The sequence below is a fragment of the Protopterus annectens genome, chromosome 3.part0 (assembly GCF_019279795.1).
Source record: "Protopterus annectens isolate FY-2018-M chromosome 3.part0, PAN1.0, whole genome shotgun sequence".
Taxonomy (NCBI): Eukaryota; Metazoa; Chordata; order Ceratodontiformes; family Protopteridae; genus Protopterus; species Protopterus annectens.
In genome coordinates, this window is record NC_056731.1 from 435,960,751 (window position 1) to 435,988,211 (window position 27,461).

Sequence of the window (27,461 nt, forward strand, 5' to 3'; positions counted from 1 at the left end):
TTTACTTTCACTTTTGTGAATTTACAGTGTTTCTGTCTTAATCATATGCAGTTCAGTATTATGATAAGTCGACATTCTGATAGGGATCCATATACATATATATATGTATACATATATGTAAATATAAACATATATATATATATATATATATATATATATATATATATATATATATATATATATATATATACACACATATATATATATATATATATATATATATATATATATATATATACACACACATATATATATATATATATATATATATATATATATATATATATATATATATTTTTTTTTTTTTGTTATGATGCATAATAGTTCCTTCACCTAATGTTTCAAACTTGGTGAAGTATAAGGAACTGTTGTTGGAGGAAGTATTTTACATCCAAAATATAAGATTGGTAAGTATTTAATGTTTATACACTCTCTCTCTCTCTCTCTCACACACACACACACACACACACACACACACACACACACACACACACACACACACTCAGAAGTACCCTTTAAAACACATATAATCACACTCTGTTAATAATGTCAGCCATAAGAAGTTTCATACCTCCATGCCTGTCAACTATCCAGATTTAAATAGAATGTCCAGATTTTTTGCCTCACTTTTTCGGTCTGTTCCTCATAAAATTTGTGGTTTGCTGGCAAATCATTGGGGATTGAAGTCACGAAATAATGAGTTATGCTTGAGTTTCTGACTTTCATATCCTTCAGAAAATGTATGTTAATATAAATCCTGTTATTATATCAACTTTCTAATTTTATGGGAGCAATATTTAAAATCTGTCCCTATTTTGAGCCTTTGCCTCATGTAACTCAAGGCTTTCTCTGGACTTCTTGAGTTAAGAGGTTGAGATGTATGCATACCTCTTAATTTTAACTTACTTGAATCCTCTGCTTGATCAATCTTTTTCTCCCTCTCTCTGTCACCAATCCCCCCACACACATATGCACATTTTTTTTAATTATCCAGTTGTCTTAATTTTATATCTGCTGAAAATGTTACATCTGCTGAACAGCAAAAGCATTACTTAAAGAGTGTACAATAATAGCTCAGCTCACACTTTCATGCATGCATACACTCACACACACAGAAATAAACACACACAAACTTTTATTTTTATTTATTTATTTTTTTGTTTGTTTAATTTTACACTTGCTAAACAGCAAAAGCACTGCTGCTTAACGACTGTAAAATAATGGAGGCCATTAGCTCTGTTACAGTCCAAGCTCCATGATAGCTTAATATGCTGCCATGAAGTTCATAGTTTCATAGGTAGGTACTAGGCTATTGGCCCTAGGGCCTATATAAGCCTAGCCAAAAAGGTACCCTGGCTTTCGCTACCCAAGAAAATTATTTACCTGTGCCCCTGTCGAGCAGAGCCACAGAAGTGATCCCCAGGGTGAATTTCCTATCTCCCATCCAATCATCAAGATTTTTCTTGAAGAGTGCTAATGAGGAGCTTTGTTTGATATAGATAGGTAGTTTGTTCCAGAATATGGGAAGTCTCTGGGACAGGAATCTATCCCTCCAGCATGTTCTGTTTATTGTGGTGACATGGTTTAGGTCCCTAGAACGTGTAGCTCGGACGGACTGGGATTTCTTTAAGTGGAGCATGCCCAACAGCTCTGGGTTTGGTATAGCTTTGCATGTTAGGCAGAGATTGCCTCTGAGTAGGTGATATGTGACAAAGTAAAGCTGGAGGTTTTTTAGATGGTCTGCAGAGGGCATCTGTTTGAGGCTGGTAATCCTCTTTGTGGGGTATTTCTGCGGCCTTTCCAGTTGTTGGAGATGTCTTGTGAGGTACATACCAAAAGGGACACTGTATTCTATAATGGGCCTAATGAGTGACAAGTAGAGGGGAACAATGACTTCATTTATCAGCAGGCATTACCTTTACATATCACCCTGCTGGAGAACATTCATTCTGCAATCAGAGTGGTGATGTACAGGTCACCCATTCTCTAGGATAAGATAAACTGTCAGCAAGGTGAAATAAAGCACTACAGGTCTACAACAATACCAAACAGTTTAAAATGTACCAGAGAGAATTTATAATAAGAAAGTTTTTTCAAGAGCGATACTGGTTGGATGGTTGGGCATTTGGATCTATGGAAAACAGTGGGTGAGAAGAAATATTTAAATAGCTTATGCAACTATAAACAGCAGTGAAAGAGGGTGGGAATATTTGGTAGCCAGATGAATATAAGGGGCAAAATATGGACACTTTCTGATTAAAACCATTACAGAAAAAGGGAGGGAGGGTTAGAGAAACCACAGCAGCAGGTAGCAAGATATTCACTTATCTGGTGCAGTAATACTCAGCATCTAAATGCCTTTGTTTAAAGAAGTAACCAGGAGGTCCTCCCAAAGGACAAAAACCACAATAGCCATCATTAACTAAAACACACAGTGATATATAGATTTAATAAACCAAAAGCATTCAAATCAAAGTAGGGCTGCCACAAACCAGTTCAAACTAGACACCCTGTCTACAATTAACCAGAAAAAAAAAGACATAGAGCCAGATTCAAGAACAGATAATCTCTGCACTGCTATCCCATGATGTGCACATGATAGCGCTCTATTTTCTATTCATTAAATGGATCTACACATCATGCAGAGCCTCCAAACAAAGACAAATGGCAAAGTATGCTAATGAAAGCATAGCTAGCTGAATTGCATGCTAATTAACCAGTTCAAGATGGCAAAGGAAACTACAATGTAATCATTTACACCTGGTGTAGCTCTTTGTCATGAATTCCAAAACCTATTAGGATAAAGCGACCACCAAACATAGAAAAAAAAAGCAGTATTAGGGGCTGCTGATGTCTTGCATGTGTATGTGAAACAGGCTGAAATCTGTGCAGCTGCTGGTAGACCTCCTCCAAGGAGAAGAAGGGTGTTCAGACCCTGTTATATATTATTTATATTTATATTTATTCCAGTTTGGTGACCGGGGAGGTCCACTAGGCTCAAGAGCCTGTTTTTAGTAGAGGCCCGGGGAGAAAAGCTCCACAATACAAAGTTACATCACATAATAAATCACAAAGAAAAATATTTGCATTACAATCAACAGGTAGTATTACAAAAAACAACAGGTAGAATTGCAGTTGAATAGGTATCATGCAATAAGGCAACTAAGATATTAAAGAAAGTGACCAGGAGGATGAGTTGTCACAGGTCCTCAGTGTAGAGGGCAGGGCATTCCATTTTTTAGCTAGGGAAAAGGAGAGTAGAAGCTGACCAGCTGGGTGCTTGGGTTTGTGGATGGTAATAAGGTTTTGGTGAGTAGATCTAAGGGGTCTGAGGGGGGTATATGGTTGAAGAATATTAGATAGTGCGGAGCAGCTGGTGGGTTGAAATAATAATTTGTGGGCTGAGACAATTTGGAGGAAGTCAAGTTGATTGGGGAGTTCAAGCCAATTTAAAGTTTGTAGGGAGGTGCAGTGATGAGAGAAGGAATTTGCCTTGGTGGCGAATCTGGAGATTTTATTGTAGCATACTTCCAGTTTGGAGGTAAGGGTGGAAGATAGATTAGTAAGCAGAGGAACGCCATACAGAAGAGATGGGAGGAGATATGTGGTGGCCAAAGTATGTCTAGCAAAGGGAGAGAGGAAGTGATTGTTTCTGTACAGTAGGCCAAGTTTTATGTGGGTTTTCTTGATATTAAGTTGGATGTGGGTATTGAATTTTAATTGTTCATCGATTGTGACCCCCAGGAGTTTGGCGGAGGGAATAGTGTCAATGATGGAGTTGTTAAGGCTGGTAATCTGAAATTAGTTTTTATCAGTGGGGGTGGATTTAGAGGGAGTGAATAGAAGAATCTTAGTTTTGTTAGCGTTAAGTGAGAGGTGGTTTTGATGCATCCATTTTTCAGTGGTCGAGAAGGCAGTTTGAGTTAGAGACTGGAGTTCTGTTAGGTTGGAGGCACAGTAGATCAAAGATGAATTGTCCACATATTGGACAATTTTGGTATTAGGAATGGCTTTGTGGAAATCATTAATGAGTATATCATGAACTGCATGATATTAAAATATTAGAATGATACAGGGCTGATAGGGAAATATTACAGAAATCCTGCAACCTCTGCCACCCTCATTTCAGTGCCAAGGGAAATCAAGGAGAACCTATCCCAGAGGAAACTATAGTATATGTTAAGGATATTAGCGACTGGTACCTTCCAGAAACCCACAGAGGATATACTAGGGATGCCATAGGCCTCAGCTTCCAGAATATTTCACCAATATCTTAATGCTATATTAGAACATACACCAAAGGAGAGAGAGAAAGAACAATGCAGGGATTTTATGCTGTAGTACACTTCCATGAAGTTTTGGGGGACATAGACTGCACAAATATAGAAATAAAAGCCCCACCTGGTGAACAGGAAGATGATTCCACTCAATCAACTGTCAGGTTGTCTGTAATGCCTGAGGATAATCCTTAATCTGTGTGTAGGCAACCCAGGCAGTTACCATGACTCAGTCATATGGCACACTTCGCAGCTTTACACAAGGTTTGCTAGGGGTGATGTTGCACAAAGCCATCTACTGGTAATGCAGGTTATGCACTTGATCCATGGCTCATGGCAGCCATCAGAAATGCACACACACACCCACAGAAGAAGGATACAATGATACCCATGCTCAAACTAGAAACATCATACAGGATGTGCTTGGTATGCTGAAGTTACAGTTCCACTCTCTAGACACATCAGGGTGGTGCCCTGCAGTACTATCCAGGCACAGCACAGAAATTTTCACAGTCTGTGCCATGTTGCACAATGTCATCTTGAGGATACAGCTACAATATGGACAGCAAGGGCCAGGACCACACATTCTGGGGCTACTTGCAGGGCCAATATCTCTAGCATATACAGATGATGATTCTGAGGGAGAACTTCCAGCTGCAGAAGGAGCTAGCAGACTTATGCATGCACAGCATGCCCTTGCCCTGGCTAAGAGGCAAATGATAGCACATACCCTCACCACCTAAGAGGCAAAGATTAGCACATACGCTCACCAGCTAAAAGGCAAATCATAGCAAACATACTCACCAGTGAACGAATACACATAACAACCTAAGCATATACAAATATTAAAACTGATGCTATCCAATGTTTGCAAACTTTACTTCTCCATGTAATGTCTGTGTATGGATAGCATCAGACAGAGACAGAGACAGCCCCAAAGCACATGACTCGTAACTGCAGTAATGTCAAGGTAAGTGTGGAACTTGTAGTATACAAACAAATGTATAAGAAAATCATAAATGTACTCAATCAGAACCTGAGTGAGATGTCCATAATGGCATTATTCCTTTAAAGGAATGATATCCACAATTTACAGCTATGCATTGTACACAGTAACTGGCATAAAGCCAGTCACTTACCCACTGTACACAAAACAGTCAACAGGACGATTATATCAACAGTTTCACAAGTACAGCAATAAGCAGGAATGCAGTATTAGTGGTTAGAATGCATGACTTACAACATTAACTTGAGAAAAGAGTAGGTGCAAAAACATCCAAAATTATCATATGTAATAAATATGCATAAAAATCAACAGAGAGAGAAAGGGAAATACTGTCTTATCTATACACTCTGTGCATCACACATATATGCAACCTTAAGTCAAGCCCAAATGAACAAAGGGCATGGCACAGTCATCATTATTTGCACATGGTGGGGGGGGGGTCAAGGCTGACACCAAAGTAGTGAGTGTGCATGAGTAAGAAATGCAGAACATTCAGTAAAGTAGGAAATATCTCAGGGCCACTAACAGGAGATGTATCCCTATCAGCATTAAAGATTTTCCTAGCTTGCATGTATGTGAGTTGGTATGGTCAGTTTTTGTGAAATGTGAATGTGTGTGTGTGTGTATGTGTGTATGTGTGTGTCTGCCTGCATAAATAGACTCAAGGTCTGTGCTAGCAATATGTCCTGCCATGTTGGACAGATGTCGGCCATATATGATAGAGTTGTCAGTTCAGTGTTGCCACTCCTGACCACATGACCTGACTCTGCCAGGAGTTGCACTACAACTTCCACTCCACCTGTTCAAAGTGGTAGTGCTACCTGAATGTGAGTAATGTCTGCTGGGCTAGCTCTCTTCATGACCACATCCAGGACCGCAACCCAATAGTCTACCATGTCTGGGTGTGGACACAACAATAAATGATAGAGCAGTGGAAGAAGTGTCACTACAGGAGTGGGATCCAGCACAGCTACTTTGGCTAACACCAGAGGATGTTGCAGCTCTACAGACATGTGGATGCTGACCCTCCCCTAGTAGGCATTCCATCAGAGACAATGCCCAGAGTGAGTGGGTCACTCATCCTATTCAATGAGTCACCCATACGGTTAAGGCAGTCATGCATATCAGAATGCATCACATTTTGGATTGACACTATCTTTTCTGAGGCACTGTTAGAACATTTATGTGCCTCCATTCTGTGCCTCCATGGCAACCCTATACACTGTCTGGTAGTATTTAATGACACACCAGCATCAGGATGAGGCTGGACAGTAAGCCTTCTCCACAGACCTCTAGCAACCCTCCTGTGTGATACCATTCCCTCACAATGGCTATGGGTAGACTCAACCAGTTCTGCCACTGGAGAAACTACACTACCCCGATCAACTGTGTCACCCTCAATTTGACATATATCTGATTGCTCAGTGGAATGGTTATGTGTAGTCATAATGACTGTGTCTGAAATAAGGCCAGTGGATGTATGAGTCACCATCTCAGTGTCAGACTGAAGACCTGCACCCCCTGATTATGCCTCTGTATCTCCACCACCATCATCATCAGACTACTGGTACTCTGGTACTCTGATATTAGGTGGTACAAGTTCTACACTGCCAGTGTCAGGATCACCAGTGAAAATAAGAAATAAACACAAGAAGAAAAGAAATCATGACTAGAAATGATCCAAACTGTGCTGTAAACACTCATGTTAAAAAATTTCAGATGCTAAAGGAATACAAAATGTTTAGTCTCACCTCAGACTTACATCCAACTAATGCTTATTACTAATCAAAGAAAGTTTGTGCTTACCATGTGCAGGTGGTCTTTCATATGGTAATTCTGATGTCCCTGGTAAAAGAGGAAGACAGTGGAAAGGGGTCTCACAATACAAATGACACAAGGACAAGAGGATAATGCCATGCCCATCTAACCCTTAAAAAAGATCTCAGAATCAGTCAGACAGCCCATCCCTCCCAACACAATCTCTGTTGGACTCTGTCTATTCTATGGTACATGTCTCAGTATTTCCAGATGTACAACTAATAACATATAAAGATGTCTAGAATGGCAGTAAATGCCTTATATATAGCATACCCGGAAGTTGTTTTTGGGACACACTTGGCCTGTCATCCACATCAGCACCAACATGAAGGAGTCTGTCTGAAACCTCTGCTGAGCTGTTGGGATCTCTGACAGTGGACAGGAAATGCTCAGTTGCAGTGAGTGATGGTTTGGAAGCAGGACAACCCCCTGTAGCTATCTGTTCTCATGTTACAACAGCTTCCTATCTGCATGCTGTTGTAATCGTATCAGTGGCATGGTGCTGCACCTGATTATAGTTTATGGCATGGCCACCCACTGTGTTTATGTCACTGACCACCTGCTACCATATGCTTTTCCTGACAGATATATTACCTCTGCCTCTGTCAAGCAGGAAAGATCCATAGCAGTGCAAGACTTCCATGATGACCTAATTCTCTGAATCACTGAATGGTGGCTTATTTGGAACAGTTGGTCTGGGTGCCATAATCCTGAATGACATGTAACAGAAAAAAGGCAAAACACATTTGAATCACATACAGAAATCATTCTGCTCAAACAAAATCTGTTCACCCATTCTCAGCACAAAACAATTGAACACACAATGCTCATTTCAGACTGCACACAAGCTAAAGGACCCCCCCCTCTCAAAGAAAGAAGCATTGTTATACATTAACATTACATCCATTCTGTTAACATTTCTGTAATGAGGCCAGCAGTTGTGTAACTGACTACTGGATGGCAGGATTATCAATAACTAGACAAAAATTCTAAGTTGAAATGGCCAGACAATTTCCTTTGCTCTCTCTCTCTCTCTCTCTCTCTCCACTGCTGTGATGGTTGCACAGAACATCTAAGAAATCTAACGCCTCAGTTAGATCCATATGCGCAACCTGTTGAAGTTAATAATAAACACAATACACTTGTCTACAATAAATGGTGAAATTCCAAGAGCAGATGGTAACACAATACTGTGATGTAACCAAACCAATTATTGACAAGCTTGGAAAGGACATCAAGAACTGACATATCTGCATTATACCAACAGTTAATAAGAGAAATGCATACAGATATTTTGCTATTGCATATTGATATACATTCCAAATATCAACATGTAAGCAGTTTATGAAGAAGACGAACATGATGTGTAAAATAATGTAGTAATATATAGAGCAATATCCTCTAAATAAATAACAGTAATGTTCTGTCACTATTAAATCAGTCTCCCCTCTTTCCACTTCTATACACCATTACCTTTATATAGTATAGATTCAGCCCTAAGAGCACTGTGAAGATGCAAATGACGTGTAAAATCATTAGCATTCCTGAATACCAAAACATCACTTGGTGTAGGGGATGTAAACATCATGTAAGTAGCTACATAACTGCATGTACATGCCCTAGGACTGCATGGAAGCGATGACAATTGTTAGCTAATAATGGCTTGCAAGTGTTAATGATTATGCTGTCTACAACAATAAACAATACTCCTCTCCAAAGTGTGTGTATCATGCAGAGCAGACATAAAGAAAAAAGTGGAAGCATCTTGAGAGCTATGAAAACAACCTTAACAGTATTGATATTATTGTAACATCTCACTCTACATCCTCAGCTTAAAAATCTTTCTGAAATGCTAATCAGCTACATTACAGATTGAAACAAAGATACAGAAAAAGCCCATGACATTGAATTTCTGTTAGTAATGCAGACAGGCGGGAATGTGCTCAGAAAATAAAAAAAAAAAAATAGCCGGCAGGGTTGGCAATCCTACAATAGTATGGTGTCTGCTATTATTAGCCTAAATTATTTGTCAATATACCATTCATCTAGACACATATAAGCAAATAAGAAAAAAACATTTTTGATCTTTCAGCTGCATGACTTATAATTTGATGATCTTCTATGCCAGATTTGTATGGTATGTATATATTTTTTTCAAAAACATTTTTTTTTTTGTTTTCATTATAAAAATATGAAAATGTACATATAACAAATAAAATAAAACAATAACAAAACTATTTACAATATTTACATTCATCCATGATAAACAATCATTTTATCCATGAGAAGTTACCAGTATTTGTTTAAAAGGTTTTCCGATTTTTGCCATGCTATTTTTTATGAGTAATGTTATGAGTTCTATAACAAATGGTTTGCAGTTCTTTTTTACAAACAACTTTTGCTAAATTAATAAAATCTTTAAATATCAAATCGTGTTTACTTTTCCAGTTTGAAGTAATAACTTTTCTGGCAATTGCAAGAATTGACCAGAGAAATGAATCTGAGATTTAGGTATTACATTAGGTATAGGAACATTGAATAGGATTAGTGAGTTAGAAATATGACAGTTATCAGACCATAAAGCATTTACAAAATATCTGAAGTCTTTCCAGTACTGAACAACATTTCTACATTCAATGAACATGTGAACCCAGATGACCTCTAGTAATTCATCACATTTCCAACATTTACTTTCACTGTTTTTGAGTACAAGATTTATTTTATGTGGAGTATAGAAACTCCTATTCATAAATTTCCACGTATATAATCTCCAATATAATAAAGACGAGGCACCATACATAGAATTCAATGCATTTTTTTGGGGATTCATCAGATATTTGTTCTCCATTAATCTTTACATAGTAATTTCAGAAATCTGAGTCAAACTTTAGAGTGTCTTCTCTTAATATCTTATAGATAAGTGAGATACTTAATTTTGATTATTTGTCTTTTCAAGACACCTAATAAAAAGCTGAATCAAACCAGGTATAGATTCAGTCTCTAGGTTGATTGGTACTCTCATTTAGTTTTTTATAAACTGTCGTAATGAGTGTATAAACAAAAAAACTGTCTTGACTATTATAAAAACTACATAAAAGAGCATTTAGTGGTTTAACACTCTTATTTTCAATAAACTGATGCCAGAATACCAAGTTATTTTCCTTTACTTTTTGCATTGCATTGATGTTGAAAGAATTTAGGCAATCAGGGGAGTATGCTATAGGGAATATAAGAAAAATTAATTGTTTAATGTTGTAATTATAATCAATTATATTTTTAAAGTTATTAAATATTTGATTAATGCCATAAGAAAAATTATCAAACTTCTTATTAAATAAACAAAATTCACATAAAAGCCAATGAACTGTACTTATTCCATATTGTTCCTTAAATTGGTTTTCTATATTTCTGACATCAGTTATATGAATCTGATGTATTGTTTTCCAGCCAGATATATAGGTAGGTGTGATCCAATGTAATATTACATTAATTATAACTGATTTGGAATAAAGATCTAAGCTACGGAATGCTATCCCATTACTGTTCCAAGCACTAATGTGCCATTTATATGCAATCCTAGGTTTTAAGGGGAACCATAAAAATTTAAGTAGCATGGAATCTAATTTTTTTAAATACATTTTTGGGAAAGGGTAGTATCAATGACTGTATATAAAACAAAATTTTAGGTAAAATTATCATTTTAATTAGAGACAGCCTATCCTTCATTGTGAAGAACATTTTATTCCACCTTTTGATTAGTTCACTAATGGTGGTTATTAAATTATTATAGTTTAGTTTAACAGACTCTTTCCATGTACGCTTTATACTGACACCCAAATATTCTAATACATCATTCTTCCAATTAAACAGGCTATTCTCTCTTAGGTTTTTGTTGATCTTTTTGTTAATTAGTAATGTTTTGGATTTATTTTGATGAAATTTAAGCCCTGAAATTATTTCAAACTTGCTTAAGGTATTTATAACATCATGCAAAGAACTATCAATATCACCCAATGTTAACAACATATCATCACCAAATAATTGTATCTTAGGACAATAATCCTTATTAATTTGAAAGCCTTTTATATTTTGCTTGTGTCTGATATATGTAGCAAAAGGTTCTATTGAAAGAACAAACAATAATGGTGACAAAGGACAACCTTGTCTAGTTCCCTGGAGGATTTTTACTGGTGAGGATAGGCATGATCGGATTTTCACATTAGCTTGTGCCCCACTATAAATTTTCATTAATAAGTTAACAAAATCTGAGGAGAATTCAAAACCAATCAGAATACTTTGTAGATAAGACCAACTAATAGAATCAAAAGCGTTTTCTTTGTCTAGGCTGATAATAGTTAGTTCATTTTTTTTTTTTGCATGCTATGTCTACTAATGATAGTAATTTAATAATGTTATCTTGCACTTTTCTATGAAGAATGAACCCTGTCTGATCATTATGTATTAGATTAGGTAATACTTTCTTTATCCTATTAGCTAATATTGTCATGAAAATTTTATAATCAGTGTTTAGTAACAAAATTGGCCTATATGAATCTCAAAATTTGAAGTCTTTACCTTGTTTTAATATCGAGGAGATAATTGAGTATTTCCATGATGGGGGTGTTATACATTCTTGCTTAACCATGTTAAAGGCATGCTTCATTTTCTTTATTATATATTCAGGAAAAATCTTATATAGTTCAAGAATTATTTCATCCAGTCCTGGAGCTTTATTATCTTTTAAATGTTTTATTTGCACTTTCACTTCTGTTAGTGTTATTTGTTCATTTAATATGTTATTTTGTTGCATTGACACCTTAGTAGTTATATTTTCTTGAATAAAATTATTTATTACATTATTTGTCTCCAAAAGGGGTGTGTTATTATTTATATCTTTATAGTAGTATTTGAACACTTCTAATATGACCATTAAGTTAGATGTACTCTTAACTGAACCATCACTTTTATATTTAATCTCATTAATAAGATTTTGATTCTTTATTTTTTGGGCTCTTACCACTATTTTATGTAGATATTTGGGATTTACAGCATAAGATTGTAATAAAAATGTTTTCAGGTTTATGGATACCTTATGATTCAGAACTTCTAAGTATTTTTGATTTAACTTAGTAATTTTGTTATGTGCTGCTTTGTTATTTGGTTTGCATCCATTTTTGTCTTATCTATGTTTGTGTTTGTAAGTCTAAAAGTTCTATGCCCCACACTTTCCTTTTTTTTATTCTACCATATATATAAACTTTAAAGGTGTCCCATAGTATAGTATCAGTCACTTCACCATTATCATTTGTTTCCATAAACATGTCTATTTCTTTCATTATCCATTCCCTAAAGTCATTTAACTTAGTTATGTAAGCAGTAATTCTCTGTAGAAATCTTAAATCATCTGTATATATAGTTAATGTAAAGTTTATAGCATTATGGTCTGAAAGTGGACAAGTCATTACAGATATGTCACTTATTTTAGAGTATATATTATTTGATACAAAGACCTTATCAATGTTTGTTTGTGTAACAAACAGATATGAATAGTGCGTATAGAATAAGGAATAATGCTCTCTTAGACCATGTATATCTTTAAGATTTATCTGGTTTGTAAAGTCATTTAACTTCTTGGCTTGAGATGTTAGTTTTATTTTACCCTTTTTAGAAGTATAATTGCCTGATAATAGGCAGTTGAAATCACATGTTGCTATAATTTCCCCTTTTGCATTTAAAGTAATCAGGTCCAGATATTTGTCAACATATTTAGTACTCAGTCATGGTATCCAGTATATATTAATCAAACTATAGTACTTCCTACTGATTTCCAAAATAACCATGCTTAGCATCCCATCTTTATCTGAAATTGTATCTATAATTCTTAGCATAGTATAAGTATTTTTCCGTAGAATAAGAGTGCTCCTTCTCTTAGTCTTAAAACAAGAATCAGCCAGAATGGTATAGCCATTGAATGAGTATTTTGTAGATCTTTTTTAATAGATGGGTTTCCTGTAAAAAGATTATCTGGACTTTATGCATTTTGATATGTTTAAGCAAACCAGCTTTTTTGACATTATTGTTCAAACCATTGATATTTAATGATAAACATTTATAAGCCATTGACTATAATGTGTATGTTATTACTAACTAAAAGACCTTTCTTCCGTGTTGACTTTAAATCTACTGAAAACTTACTTATCATGGATGCATAATGTGTATTAAGCATTACTTTCAAAAACCCCAAACTATTTACAAACACGTACATGAAACATAAAGTTTCTGGTTTAGTTAAAAACTTAACTAAACCATCCAACCACCACCTCTCCAATATCAAACGATAGAAATTATCCATCTCTGCTTAGAATATAGTATAAAAATGAAAGGGAAAAGCATTATGGAAGCAACTAAAGAAATCTGAATCCATGAAATATACATTAGAATGATAGTGTCCCATATATCTGAAGCTATATGAATATGTCACATATGCTAATAACACCTCTAATACATCGATATGCCAGAAATACACATCAGATCAAAGTATGTATAAACATTAGAAGCTGAAGGTTAAGAAGATTGCCATTATTTCCAAGACTTTTCAAGAAACATCAGATAATGTAACCATTTTGTCAGTCATCTATCTAACATTTTTTCATGTAAGGATCAGTTGAAAAAAAAAAAATATATATATATATATATATATATATATATATATATATATATATATAAACACTTATTACAACATAACTATTATATTTTGCAATTATACGTATTACTCATATGTATTAACAATATCTATGTTGACATCTTTCATCAGGAAGGGGGGGAGAGAGAAAAGAAATGGGGGCTCACAACCCACTGTTTAATAACTAAAGGTTTAGTTATATAACATAAGTCTGATGTTAATATGCATAATGAGTTTTCTAATGCAGCTCCTAGTTCACATGATGTCATTTGGTTACTAATAGTGTAATTGAATCTGCAGAAGGTATAGATCTATAAGAGAACATAGGCATTTTCAAAGGAATTAAACACTTTTATCAGAACTAATTATTTACCATTTAAAGTATCTAGTGAAGGATAACTGAATTTCAAGAGAAAAGAATTCTAAGTACAACCATTTAACAAGTTCAGAAGGTCAAATGATGTCTTCACTGTTGTTTCCTCAAGCTGCAGTTTCATAAACTTGTTAAAAAGTATCTAAATAGGCTCATGCACAACAGAAGTTGTCTCTAGTGAAGAAAAAGCATTTTCGGTGGGAAACTCAGATTTTGAAGCTTTTAGAGTTTACAGAAAGCAAAAAAAAAAAAAAAAAAAAAAAAAAACCTCAAGCTGCCTTGTCAGTGCATGTCATGAATATCCACAATGAGAACAGTCACACAGACCACCAGTTTCCTTATAAAACATAAACATCATGAAAAATTGAACCCTTTCATATATAAAAACAGCTATTTAGAAGTAACAATGGTAGCATCAAATCAGAAATCATATTATAACATTTCAGTCATTTACCCACTAGTTAACCAGGCCAGAGAGAGAAAAAAGGAACCTAGTGCATATATATATATATATATATATATATATATATATATATATATATATATATATATATATATATATATATATATATATATCTTATATTTAGTGATCTATAAAACACCATTAATGTACTGTATTAATGTTTAAATGTATCTAAACAAAGAGTTTAAAACATATAGTTAGAACCACTAATCAGAAACACTTTGCTACCCCACCACTGACCTACTATAAGAAATGCACTTTGGTATTAAGTCAAATTATACTATTACTGAAGAATTAGAAGACATACATCATTTGTAGTTATTTAAGGGGAAAAGTATGTACGGTACTTATAATGGGGAAAAGAGAGAAAAGAAACAATGGTAACAAAAAAGAATAGGAAGAAAGGAGAGAGAGAGAATGTTATTTAAATACTTACTGCTATATGTAATTAGAAGTAGATATAGAAAGGAAAAGAGAAAGTTAATAATAAAAATGATTCATATTACCTTACAGCATAGAGACTTTCCAGAATCGAATATATTATGAGTCATAAAACAAAGCATTTAAAATTAGAAGGAATTTATTCATTTGTCCTTTCGTTTCTTAGTTTTGTTTCTTCCTTCCTTCACAGACCATCCATTTTTGTTCCCTGTCTCTTCAAATTCTGGGATGACCATTCCATTTCTTCTATGTCCAACAGTATTTTCTTCTTTTGGATAAATTCTACTGCTTTTTGTAGGGAATCAAAGCTCTTCACTCCTTCTGGCAAGGTGTTTTTTATTCTTGCAGAAAAAAGAATGTGAGCTTTAATATTGGCTTTTTTTCCAGGACTTAATTAGAGGAACACACTCCTTTCTTCAGGATATGACTGTAGAGGTAAAGTCATTGTCAAAACAAATAACTTTTTCACCCATCTTGATAGGGGAATTAGTCCAAGCTGATTTCAGCACTAAGTTCTTGTCTTGCGAGAAAAGAAATCTGACTATTATAGACCTGGGGTTAGATGAATTCAGAGATGAAGCTGGATTTGCCAGGGACCAATGAGCCCTCTCAATTCCAAAAGAGAGGGATTCAGGCACATTTAGTGCTGATGGAAACCACTTATTGAGGAATTGATTCATGTTAACAACCTCTTCTTTCTAAGGAATTCCATATATTCTTATGTTATTTCTCCTTGATCTACTTTCAAGGTCTTCCAGTTTTTCAATCAGCCTGGTGTTTTGTTTCAGAAGAAATTCATTGTGATGTTCATTTTCTGTCACTCTAGTATCTAGGTCAGTTATTGTTTCCTCTAAAGCAAGAATCTGTTCAGATTGTTGTTTTACTATTCTGTTTAGAAGTTCCAGTTGTTTACTGCATTCTTGTTTAGTAATATCCATTTTATTTTTGAATTTGTCCATTTTTAGTGACAGTTCTTGGATGTTTCTTATTATAAGATGTAGTTCTTTCTTCACTGCACTCTCCTGGTGTGGGTTCTTCACGTTGCTCATGTTTTTAGTGACAGTTCTTGGATGTTTGTTATTATAAGATGTAGTTCTTTCTTCACTGCACTCTCCTGGTGTGGGTTCTTCACGTTGCTCATGTTTTTAGTGACAGTTCTTGGATGTTTGTTATTATAAGATGTAGTTCTTTCTTCACTGCACTCTCCTGGTGTGGGTTCTTCACGTTGCTCATGTTTTTAGTGACAGTTCTTGGATGTTTGTTATTATAATATGTAGTTCTTTCTTCACTGCACTCTCCTGGTGTGGGTTCTTCACGTTGCTCATGTTTAGTGACAGTTCTTGGATGTTTGTTATTATAAGATGTAGTTCTTTCTTCACTGCACTCTCCTGGTGTGGGTTCTTCACGTTGCTCATGTTTTTAGTGACAGTTCTTGGATGTTTGTTATTATAAGATGTAGTTCTTTCTTCACTGCACTCTCCGGTGTGGGTTCTTCACGTTGCTCATGTTTTTAGTGACAGTTCTTGGATGTTTGTTACTATAAGATGTAGTTCTTTCTTCACTGCACTCTCCTGGTGTGGGTTCTTCACGTTGCTCATGCTTTAGTGACAGTTCTTGGATGTTTGTTATTATAAGATGTAGTTCTTTCTTCACTGCACTCTCCTGGTGTGGGTTCTTCACGTTGCTCATGTTTAGTGACAGTTCTTGGATGTTTATTATAAGATGTAGTTCTTTCTTCACTGCACTCTCCTGGTGTGGGTTCTTCACGTTGCTCATGCTTTAGTGACAGTTCTTGGATGTTTATTATAAGATGTAGTTCTTTCTTCACTGCACTCTCCTGGTGTGGGTTCTTCACGTTGCTCATGTTTAGTGACAGTTCTTGGATGTTTATTATAAGATGTAGTTCTTTCTTCACTGCACTCTCCTGGTGTGGGTTCTTCACGTTGCTCATGCTTTAGTGACAGTTCTTGGATGTTTATTATAAGATGTAGTTCTTTCTTCACTGCACTCTCCTGGTGTGGGTTCTTCACGTTGCTCATGTTTTTAGTGACAGTTCTTGGATGTTTGTTATTATAAGATGTAGTTCTTTCTTCACTGCACTCTCCTGGTGTGGGTTCTTCACGTTGCTCATGTTTTTAGTGACAGTTCTTGAATGTTTGTTATTATAAGATGTAGTTCTTTCTTCACTGCACTCTCCTGGTGTGGGTTCTTCACGTTGCTCATGTTTTTAGTGACAGTTCTTGGATGTTTGTTATTATAAGATGTAGTTCTTTCTTCACTGCACTCTCCAGGTGTGGGCTCTTTGAGTTACTCATCTTGAGATATGCAGTAGAAAACATCTTGACAGGAATAATTAAAAGATTCTCTTGACTATGTATTAATTTTTAGAAAATAATAAAGAGTCTATGTTAATCTAACTTTTAAAATACTTTTAGTTAGATTTTTCTAAAAATTAAAGTATATTTCTTGTCAGGATATTAAAATCTAAGCAGACCTATGGGTTTCTGCTGCTACCAGACTGGCATCTTCGCCACACTCCTGTATGTTCATTTTTTTATTAAGACTTTAAACATGTGTTAGTGGCAAAGGGTGATAAGAAACACAACTGAATTTGTGTTGTTATTACACTGAATACAGTGCTGTGGTAGCATTGTCGCCTCACAGTTAGACATTGCCCGTTCGATTCTCAGTTAGAGCATCTTCTGTGTGACGACATGTGTGAATGAGCGTTCCTTCGTTGAAGGTTGTGCATTAGGCCTAGCAAGCCAGCACGTAAATCTCTACTGCCAATCATTAGCGGACCAGAGTTCCACTGTGGCGACCCCAAACCGGGAAAAGCCAAAAGACACAAACAAAAAACAGTGAACAAATACAGACAGGGTGCTGTTTAAGACAGTTGATTCGTATTTCCTGAGCATATGATTAGGTTGTAACACACATAGATTTAAGAAACATCACAATCCTACATTTTCATTCTTATTTTCTGATATGTTACTATTGACAATTTTTTTTTTCTTTTATTGTGTTTATCATTTGCATGGGTTTTGGAAATGCATACTTTGGACTGGCATCATTTCATGGCAGTGAACAAGAGTCCATTGCTCAAGGTACAAACTGAGCAATTTAATTTGGGATGCACTTATTAGTGCATTTTAGAGGGGCACAGGTGCACTTTGCAACAATACAATGAATAGCAGTAAGACAAGAAATTCTATATCTCACATAAGTGTCAATGTAGCACACAGGTTAAATGAAATAACTTTTAACAAATGATGCAGGGTTTGAATCCAACTTGAACATATGAAAATGCAACGTGTCTTTTTAATGGCATAACTGTTGATGCATGGAGTCATGTTTGAACTCCTGTTTTGTGGTGCGGAATATAAATTATCATATTTTTATATGCCTTTGAAATTTCTGTGCTGCTTAGCAGAGTGTAAACAGGGCTCACATGTGAAGCAAAAGGTGAAGAATTTAATTTCTGTAATCTCTGTTAGGACAAACACTTTTTTTCACCACTGTGTTGCATTTGTAATGAGTGAGCAAAATGCATATGATATATACCTCTCTTTGTGGCACCAGCTGTAACTGCAGTGACTTTGCACCCATAACAGAGTTGCTTTGGGGTTCAAATCCATACTGTGTAAGGGAATGCTGAAATTAAGTAGACAATTGACTAAGTAGACAAATTAAATATTGTTTCATTAAAAGAAGATGAGTTACAAAAGGGTAAACATTATAAAGCATGATGACACTTTTGACTAGATAGGCATTAATATCAATGAGTAGGATGTTACTGATTCGCTATTTTGAATTAATTGATGTTGTTTTATTGGAGTTTATGTGACGAAATTATTGAATCAAGTTATATAAATGGAAATGTTTTCTAATGATATTTATCTGATGAAATCCTAGGGTGTATGGACGAAAACGCATTATATGCAATTTATGATACAAGAGCGTTTATTTGTTTTTAACGTTTGCAAGTGTAATATTTAATTAAACATTTGGTGGTGATATTCAGCAGCGATTCCTTGGTTTTTTGGCACTTTCGTTTTGGATTACTGGTTACACTTTGGTGCCTTTTGCTGTTTTGTTTGTGGAATGCTGAAATTATCTACCTGCATGTAAATTGTGTCAGTAAATAGGTATGACTTACTTCAGAAATTTTTATGCTGTTTTTTTTTATATATTTCTTACCTTCTGCACTTGTTCATTGCTGAACAGAGCCCAATCAAGCTTACCTGCTTAAGGAAAAAAGTGAAAAATTGTATTTGATTAGCCTTCTGTAATGCAAACAGGACAGGTGACAATGTATGGAACTCAGCACTCTGAACAGTACTGAGTGAAGAGCATCTAGCTGTGGTGTAACTGTCTTTGTAGCAGAAGATGTAAATGCAGTAACTTTGCAGATAAAACATAGGTGATCCTGAGTTCAGACCTTGATAATGATTATTTTACAAAAGTTGTCAAAATGCAATTTCTACCAACAATTTAATTAGGAAGGTAACACTACATATACAAGGGCTATCATAAGCAGGCTGATTTAAGAAGTGTCTCATTAATGCTGTGATAACTACATTCATCTAGGTAGCGTATCTCATTAATGACTTACTTTTGAAATCCAGTTGATTGTGCATGTAATTGCTTAAGCAGGATAATTATGATAATTAGTTAAAATGCACTTGCATATTACACTGTAGAAGTCGGACTTGTTGGGTGGCACTTGTGTTAAGTATTGTGTCTTCTAGATTGTATAACAAGATAGGTGGGGAGTTAATCTCACAGCAGTCAACTTGTGTATGTATATGTGTGTGTGTGTGTGTGTGTGTGTGTGTGTGTGTGTGTGTGTGTGTGTGTGTGTGTGTGTGTGTGTGCAGGTTGTGTATAGAATCATGTAAATATGACCTTATGCACTGCTGGACTCACTGAAATAGTAGCCTGGAGAAAGTTTTACACTGGATGGTGAGTACACATCAATGTCAGACTCTTCTTCCAACATCATCTTCTCTACAACACAACATTGATGCTATCCTCTATAAAGTGCACACTCACAATGTCAAAGTCAGACTTCTGCGATGATGCTTGCATTAAGTATTGTTTCCCCTAGATTGTGTAACTAGATAGGAAAGAAGTTCTAATCCCACAGCAATGAATTTGTGTAGGCTGTGTATAAGTAGTATAAATATGGCCTTAAGTACTGCTGGCCTCACTAAAACAGTAGTCTGAAGAAACGTATACACTGCAGGCTGAGTTCAGATCAGCATCATCTTCTCTGCAACACAATGCTGATGTCAACCTCTATAATATGCACTTTCACAGTGTAGAAGTCAGACTTCTGCAGTGGTACTTGTCTTAGTTACTGTGTCTCTCCAGATTGTGTAACTACATAGGTAGGGGGTTCTAATCTTACAGTTATGTGATAATGGGTCCCTAGTATCACTGGAGGATTAATTCAACAGGTGTGTTCATGAGACTTCCACACGTGAGAAAAGAAAATGTATATGGCCATCTCAGTCCCACATCTTTTCACACTGTCCACAAATGCATACTTTTTGTAATACCCTGAGGAGGACATCATTTCAGTAATGCACTCTCATACTACTAAGGTCAGATCTCACCTGTGGCACATTTCTATAATATAGCTGCATGTAGATGGTACCACTAGAGTTTGAATACAGCAATGAGACTCCTGACTGTGTGTGTGAATGTAAATGGATGCAGGAGTGTTTTGCACCTCCTACTATTGTCAACATTTAGATTTCCACATAGCTGTAGAAGTCATTTTGCATACACATCTCCTTTGCATGACACACCTGATATCATCCCTTCAAAGATGCAGTGTGACTCAGGTGTAATCAGACTTCTCCTGTGGTGAATGCATAATACTCCTGCATGTAAATTGTGGCACAAGATAAGTAGAGAGCTTGGATACAGCAATGAGACTCTCTGGGCTCTGTATGTGTTTATTAAAATGGATGAAGGAGTGTATTGCACCTCTTGGTATTGAAAACATTTAGAATTCCACATAGCTGTAGAATACATTTTTGCACACATATCTCCTTTACATGACACAGCTGATGTCATCCCTTCAAAGATGCAGTGTAGCTCACATGCAGTCAGACCTGACCAGATGCATGTGCATTTAGTACACTTCCATTTAGATTGTGCCAGTGGATAGGTAGGGAGTTCAAATACAGGAGCGAATGTCTACCATGGGTATGTGGTTCTTCTTCTTACTATGCAAAATATGCTGCAAATATTTATATGAGGTATGTCGGCATAGTGTGTATGTGCTGTGCAAATAGTTTTTTGCAGAAACATCAAGGTAATACACAATGGTGATGCCTTTCATTGAAATGTGCAGTGTCAGAATTGTAAAATAAATCTCTACTTCTCCTTGTATTTCAGCAAACCTTCATTAGCTTGGGATATTAGGTATATAGGAGGTGGGTTCAAATTGTTCTATCATGGTGGGAATGGCAGGAGAAATGGGGTAGGGGTTATCTTAAAGGAACAGTATGCCAAGAGTGTTTTGGAGGTGAAGTGAGCGTCTGATAGAGTGATGTTTATGAAGCTTGAAATTGATGGTGTAATGATAAATGTTGTTAGTGCATATGCTCCACAAGTTGGGTGTGCGATGCATGAGAAAGAAAATTTTTGAAGTGAGCTGGATGAAGTGGTGGTGAGTGTACCCAAGGGTGAGAGACTAGTGATTGGAGCGGACTTCAATGGGCATGTTGGTGAAGTGAACAGAGGGGATGAGGAAGTGATTGGTAGGTATGGTGTTAAGGAGAGGAATGCAGAAGGTCAGATGATTGCGGATTTTGTGAAAAGGATGGACATGGCTGTGGTGAATACGTATTTTAAGAAGAGGGAGGAGTAAAGGGTGACATACAAGAGTGGGGGAAGATGCAAACAGGTGGATTATATCCTATGTAGGAGGGCCAGTCTGAAGGAGATTGGAGACTGTAAATTGGTGACAGGGGAAAGTGTAGTTAAGCAGCATAGAATGGCAGTCTGTAGGATGACATTGGTGATCAAGAAGAGGAGGATGAGTGTGAAAGCAGTGCCAAGGATTAAATGGTGGAAGTTAAAAAAGGGTGACTGTGAGGTAGAGTTCAGGGAAGAGTTAAGACAGGCACTGGGAGGCAGTGAAGAGTTACCGAATAGCTGGGTAGCTACAGCAGAGCTAGTAAGGGAGATTGCTAAAAAGCTGCTTGGTGTGACATCTGGACAGAGGAAGAAGGACAAGGAGACCTGGTGGTGGAATGAGGAAGTACAGGAGAATATACAGAGGAAGAGGCTGGCGAAGAAGAAGTGGGATTTTCAAAGAAATGAAGAAAGTAGACATGAGTATAAGGAGATGAGGCGCATGGCAAAGAGAGAGGTGGCAAAGACTAAGGATAAGGCATATGGAGAGTTTTATTAGAGATTGGAAACTAAAGAGGGAGAAAAGAACCTGTACCGATTGGCTAGACAGAGCTGGGAAAGATGTGCAGCAGGTAAGGGTGATAAAGGATAGTGAGGGAAATGTACTCACAAGTGAGGAGAGTGTGTTGAGTAGATGGAAAGAGTACTTTGAAGGGCTGATGAATAGAAGAGAATGAGAGGGAGAGAGAAGGTTGGATGATGTGGGAATAGTGAATCAGGAAGTGAAACAGATTAGCAAGGAGGAAGTAAGGACAGCTATGAAAAGGATGAAAAATGGAAAGGCTGTTGGCCCAGATGACATACCAGTGGAAGCATGGAGGTGCTTAGGAGAAATGGCAGTAGAATTTTTAACCAGATTGTTTAATGAAATTTTGGAAAGTCAGAGGATGCCTGAGGAGTGGAGAAAAAGTGTTTTGGTACCTATCTTTAGGAATAACAGTGATGTGCAGAGCTGCATTAACTACAGAGGAATAAAACTGATCAGTCACAGCTTGAAGTTATGGGAAAGAGTAGTGGAAGCTAGGTTAAGAAGGGAGGTGATGATTAGTGATCAACAGTATGGTTTCATGCCAGGAAAGAACACTACAGATGCAATATTTGCTCTGAGAGTGTTGTTGGAGAAATACAGAGAAGCTCAGAAGGAGTTGCATTGTGTCTTTGTGGACTTAGAGAAAGCATATGACAGGGTGCCTAGAGAGGAGTTGTGGTATTGTATGAGGAAGTCAAGAGTGGCAGAGAAGTATGTAAGAGTGGTACAGGATATGTACGAGTGTACTGTGACATTGGTGAGGACTGCGGTAGGAGTGACAGATACATTTAAGGTGGAGGTGGGATTACATCAAGGATCATCTCTGAGCCCTTTCATATTTGCAGTGGTGATGGACAGGTTGACAAATGAGATCAGACAGGAGGCCTCATGGACTATGATGTTTGCAGATGACATTGTGATATGTAGTGAGAGTAGGGATCAGGTTGAGGAGACCCTGAAGAGGTGGAGCTATGCTTTAGAGAGGAGAGGAATGAAGATCAGCAGGACTAAAACAGAATATATGTGTGTAAATGTGATGGAGGGTAGATGAATGGTGAGGATGCAGGGAGTAGAGTTGGTAAAGATGGATGAGTTTAAGTACTTGGGATCAACAGTTCAGAGTAATGGTGAGTGTGGAAGAGAGGTGAAGAAGAGAGTATAGGCAGGGTGGAATGGATGGAGAAGAGTGTCAGGAGTGATTTGTGACAGATGGGTACCAGTAAGAGTGAGAGGGAAGGTCTACAAGAGGGTAGTGAGACCAGCTATGTTATATGGGTTGGAGACGGTGGCATTGATGAAAAGGTAGGAGTCAGAGCTGGATGTGACAGAGTTAAAGATGTTAAGATTTGCACTGGGTGTGACTAGGATGGACAGGATTAGGAATCAGTATATTAGAGGGTCAGCTCAGGTTGGACAGTTTGGAGACAAAGCAAGAGAGACGAGATTGCATTGGTTTGGACATGTGCTGAGGAGGTTTGCTGGATATATGGGGAAAAGGATGCTAAGGATGGAGCTGCCAGGTAAGAAGAAAAGAGGAAGGCCTAAGATAAGGTTTATGGATGTGGTGAGAAGGACATGCAGGCGGTTGGTGTAAAACAGCATGATACAGAGGACAGGAAGAAATGTAAACAGATGATCAACTGTGGCGACCCCTAACGGGAACAGCCAAAAGAAGATGATGAGTTCAAATCCTGATGTCACTGCTTATAGTCAATGGACATGTTTTTAACAGTGTTGTCACCCACATGTGCTATGTTCTTGAGTAGATGGTGTTTCCTGCTACAAGAGTTTATTGTACATTTTCTTTGGAAAGGCTCCATTGAAGACTGATGCTGTCATTTGAATAGACTGTCATTCCATAACAGTTGTAGTGAGATGCCTCCTCAGGACTGAGGACATGAAACAATGTAATGTATGTTGTTGCCTCAGTAAGACATGTGTTCCAATATGGGATTATATCCACATTGTACATAATTGATGTTCTACTATCACAGTAACAACAGCAGGGGGCCACAGGTGTGTTTGGGTATATGTAGCATCAGGCAATGATGTCTGACATACAGCAAGATTCTTTGTAAGTAATTACAGTGACACATATTCCTTGATTATTGCACATGATGTAATGCTTTCACATAACCACACATATGACAGTTGGAGATGCACTTGTATCATGACACATTCATTGATCCCACTACTGTATAAAAGTCAAATATTACCCCTGAGCATGGGATGTTACACCAGCAGATAAAGTAGAAAATAATCCAAACAGCCAATGGTGCTGGTGTCAAACGGCCTTGAACAAAATACTTCACTGGTAAACACCAACAGTTTTGTATAAAGGAAGGAAACCTTACACAAAGTCACTCCAATCAACCAGAGTTCCAGAAAATCCAAATATAAATCACCACGCTAATACTAGCAATGTGGAGCAATAAATCCTTTTAATACACAGTGAGCGCTTTCGCCATGCGGCTTCTTCAGACTGTTATACAATAATAAAAACTCTAACAGTTACATATATAACACATACCCTCACCCCATTGGTTTAAAAACTCATCACATACATTCAAAATGATTTTGTCAACAAAGCCCTCATGCAGAGCTAGCCTCTTCGTATTTGCAGAGAGGGTAATCACCAATCCTATAAAAACATCCTATAAAAACATTCTATAAAAACATTCTATAAAAACGTCATTTCATCACAGCAGCAGCAGTACATAGGGCGAAGTAAATGCGACTAAACATCAATATAAACATTCAAATGAACTGCAGCATTTTCCTAGTTTAATAGGAACAACAAATAAACAGTGTGAAGACACTCAGTATATTCACATGCAACAAGAGTAGCCTCCGTATTGAATAAGCCTATACTAAACATTGAATGTGTGTGTGTGAAAGAATTAAACCTATACTTACTCAAGGATAACCATCCAACCCTTAAAAATGCTTAAAATCCTTAAAAAACCTTAAACGTGGTAAGGAAAGCTACTTCTTCCTTTTAATAACAGCTGCACTGTTAACGCGCTGAACAGCGTCGCTCAGAGGCACGTCGTCAACTTTCCCTTAAAGGGGACGACGTTCTGAATGCTAACAGCAGATTTTAAGGTTGATACCTCAACTACTGACGGAGATTTACGAACATTCATACATAGCTATTTAATACACCTAACTGTTTAATCAACACGCTAACATAATAATGAGCAATTTCTAAATAAAGGGCTATTTTAAGAAATACCTATGCTTCCTGCTAAATAATGTATCTAAACTGCATACAACTAGTCCATAAATAGTAAACACATCTAAACATAAAACTTCCAATTACAAAACTTCTGTAAAACCTCTACTAGGACCAACTAGGGTTAGATCAAGAAATATAACATATACGTCACCATCGACCCAGGCTCTTACCGTATGCTAAATGCTGAGGTGCGCTTGCATTGCAGCTAACAGAATCGCTTGCAATTGCATAGCCACACACCCTTCAACCAAGACCGGTCATAAATCGACAAATGGTCAAGTCATACTCAATATTACCACATCTGACCATACAGTGGGTCATAATACGTAATACCCATCAGTCGGGCATACAAGCATGAAACAAGGGGTAAACAGGAAAACAGGCAGGGTGGGAAAGGAGGGGAATAAAGTGGAACAAAGAATGTCGGAGAAAGGAAAGAGGGGGGGGGGAAAAAAGACAACAATAAGGACCAATGGAGGAACAGGCAAAGGAGTGCAAAACACGAGGCAAAAGGCCGACAAAGGAAGGGACCTGCCTGCATGCATGGTGTGAAGGGGAGGGGGGAGGGGGGGAAAGGGGCGAAAAAACAGGGGCTGGGGAAGAGTGAGGAGGAAAAAAAAGGTGTATGTATGTGTATATGAGTGGTGAATAGGATTAAATTGCTGGGATGTCTAATGTGATCTACTGCTTGGGTACAAACAACCTCCTCTTTCGAAGGAAAGGTCTGACCTGCACTCTGTCATTTAATCCTGGGTATAGGTCAGCCCTCAATCTGATAATCCATCTCGTCTCATTCTCCAGTGTAAAGTTAACTATGTCACCTCCTCTCTTATTGGGAGTGATTTTTTGGATGACAAAGAACGAGAAGGTATGGCTGGACCCTTTCTCTTTATGGTGTTTAGCTAGGGCATTAACCTCAGATGCTGTCCTAATCTGGTAAACATGCTCCCTAATACGTTCTCTGAATGACCTGTTGGTTTTACCAATATAGAACGCCTGGCATGCTTCACAGGTTGCCATGTAAATGATATTTGAACTACCACAGGATGTTCTGGTGTGAAAACTATAACTCCATCGAGTGGTGGGATGAATGAAACTCATTGTTTCATTAATGAACATGCACTGGTTGCATCTCCCACACGGTGTAGTATTAGTCAGCTGTGTACTAGATGTCTCTGTAGCCAGGTTGTTCCTAGGCTTACATAAAATTCTCCTTAAATTAGGTTGATTCTTATAAGTGATGCTCGGGCCAGGACCCACTATTTCCTTAATATCATTATCTAACATCAATAAATCCCAATGCCTCTCTAGTATATGCTTCAAACCCACTGAATCTTTAGTATAGAACATAGAAATTCTATTTTTCATAGGATTCAACTGGATATCCAAATCTGAGGTGGGTAAAGGTTCTGAATAGTATGGTTTCGCTCTAGTATGTCTAAGGCTTTGAACATCTACAACTGTGTTATCAAAAGTGTCTTCATTATAACCTCTCTTTGAAAATCTAACCTTAAGACCTTCAAGTTCATCTTCATAGCCTTCACTGGTGGGATTCAACCTAGAGGCCCTCATTACCTGACCCTTCATCACATTATCGAACACATATTTGGGGTGCATACTACTCCTGTGTAGAATAGTGTTCCTAAAACATAACTTCCTATGGACATTTGTGTTAAGCAGTCCGTTGCTAAGCCTGTTGAT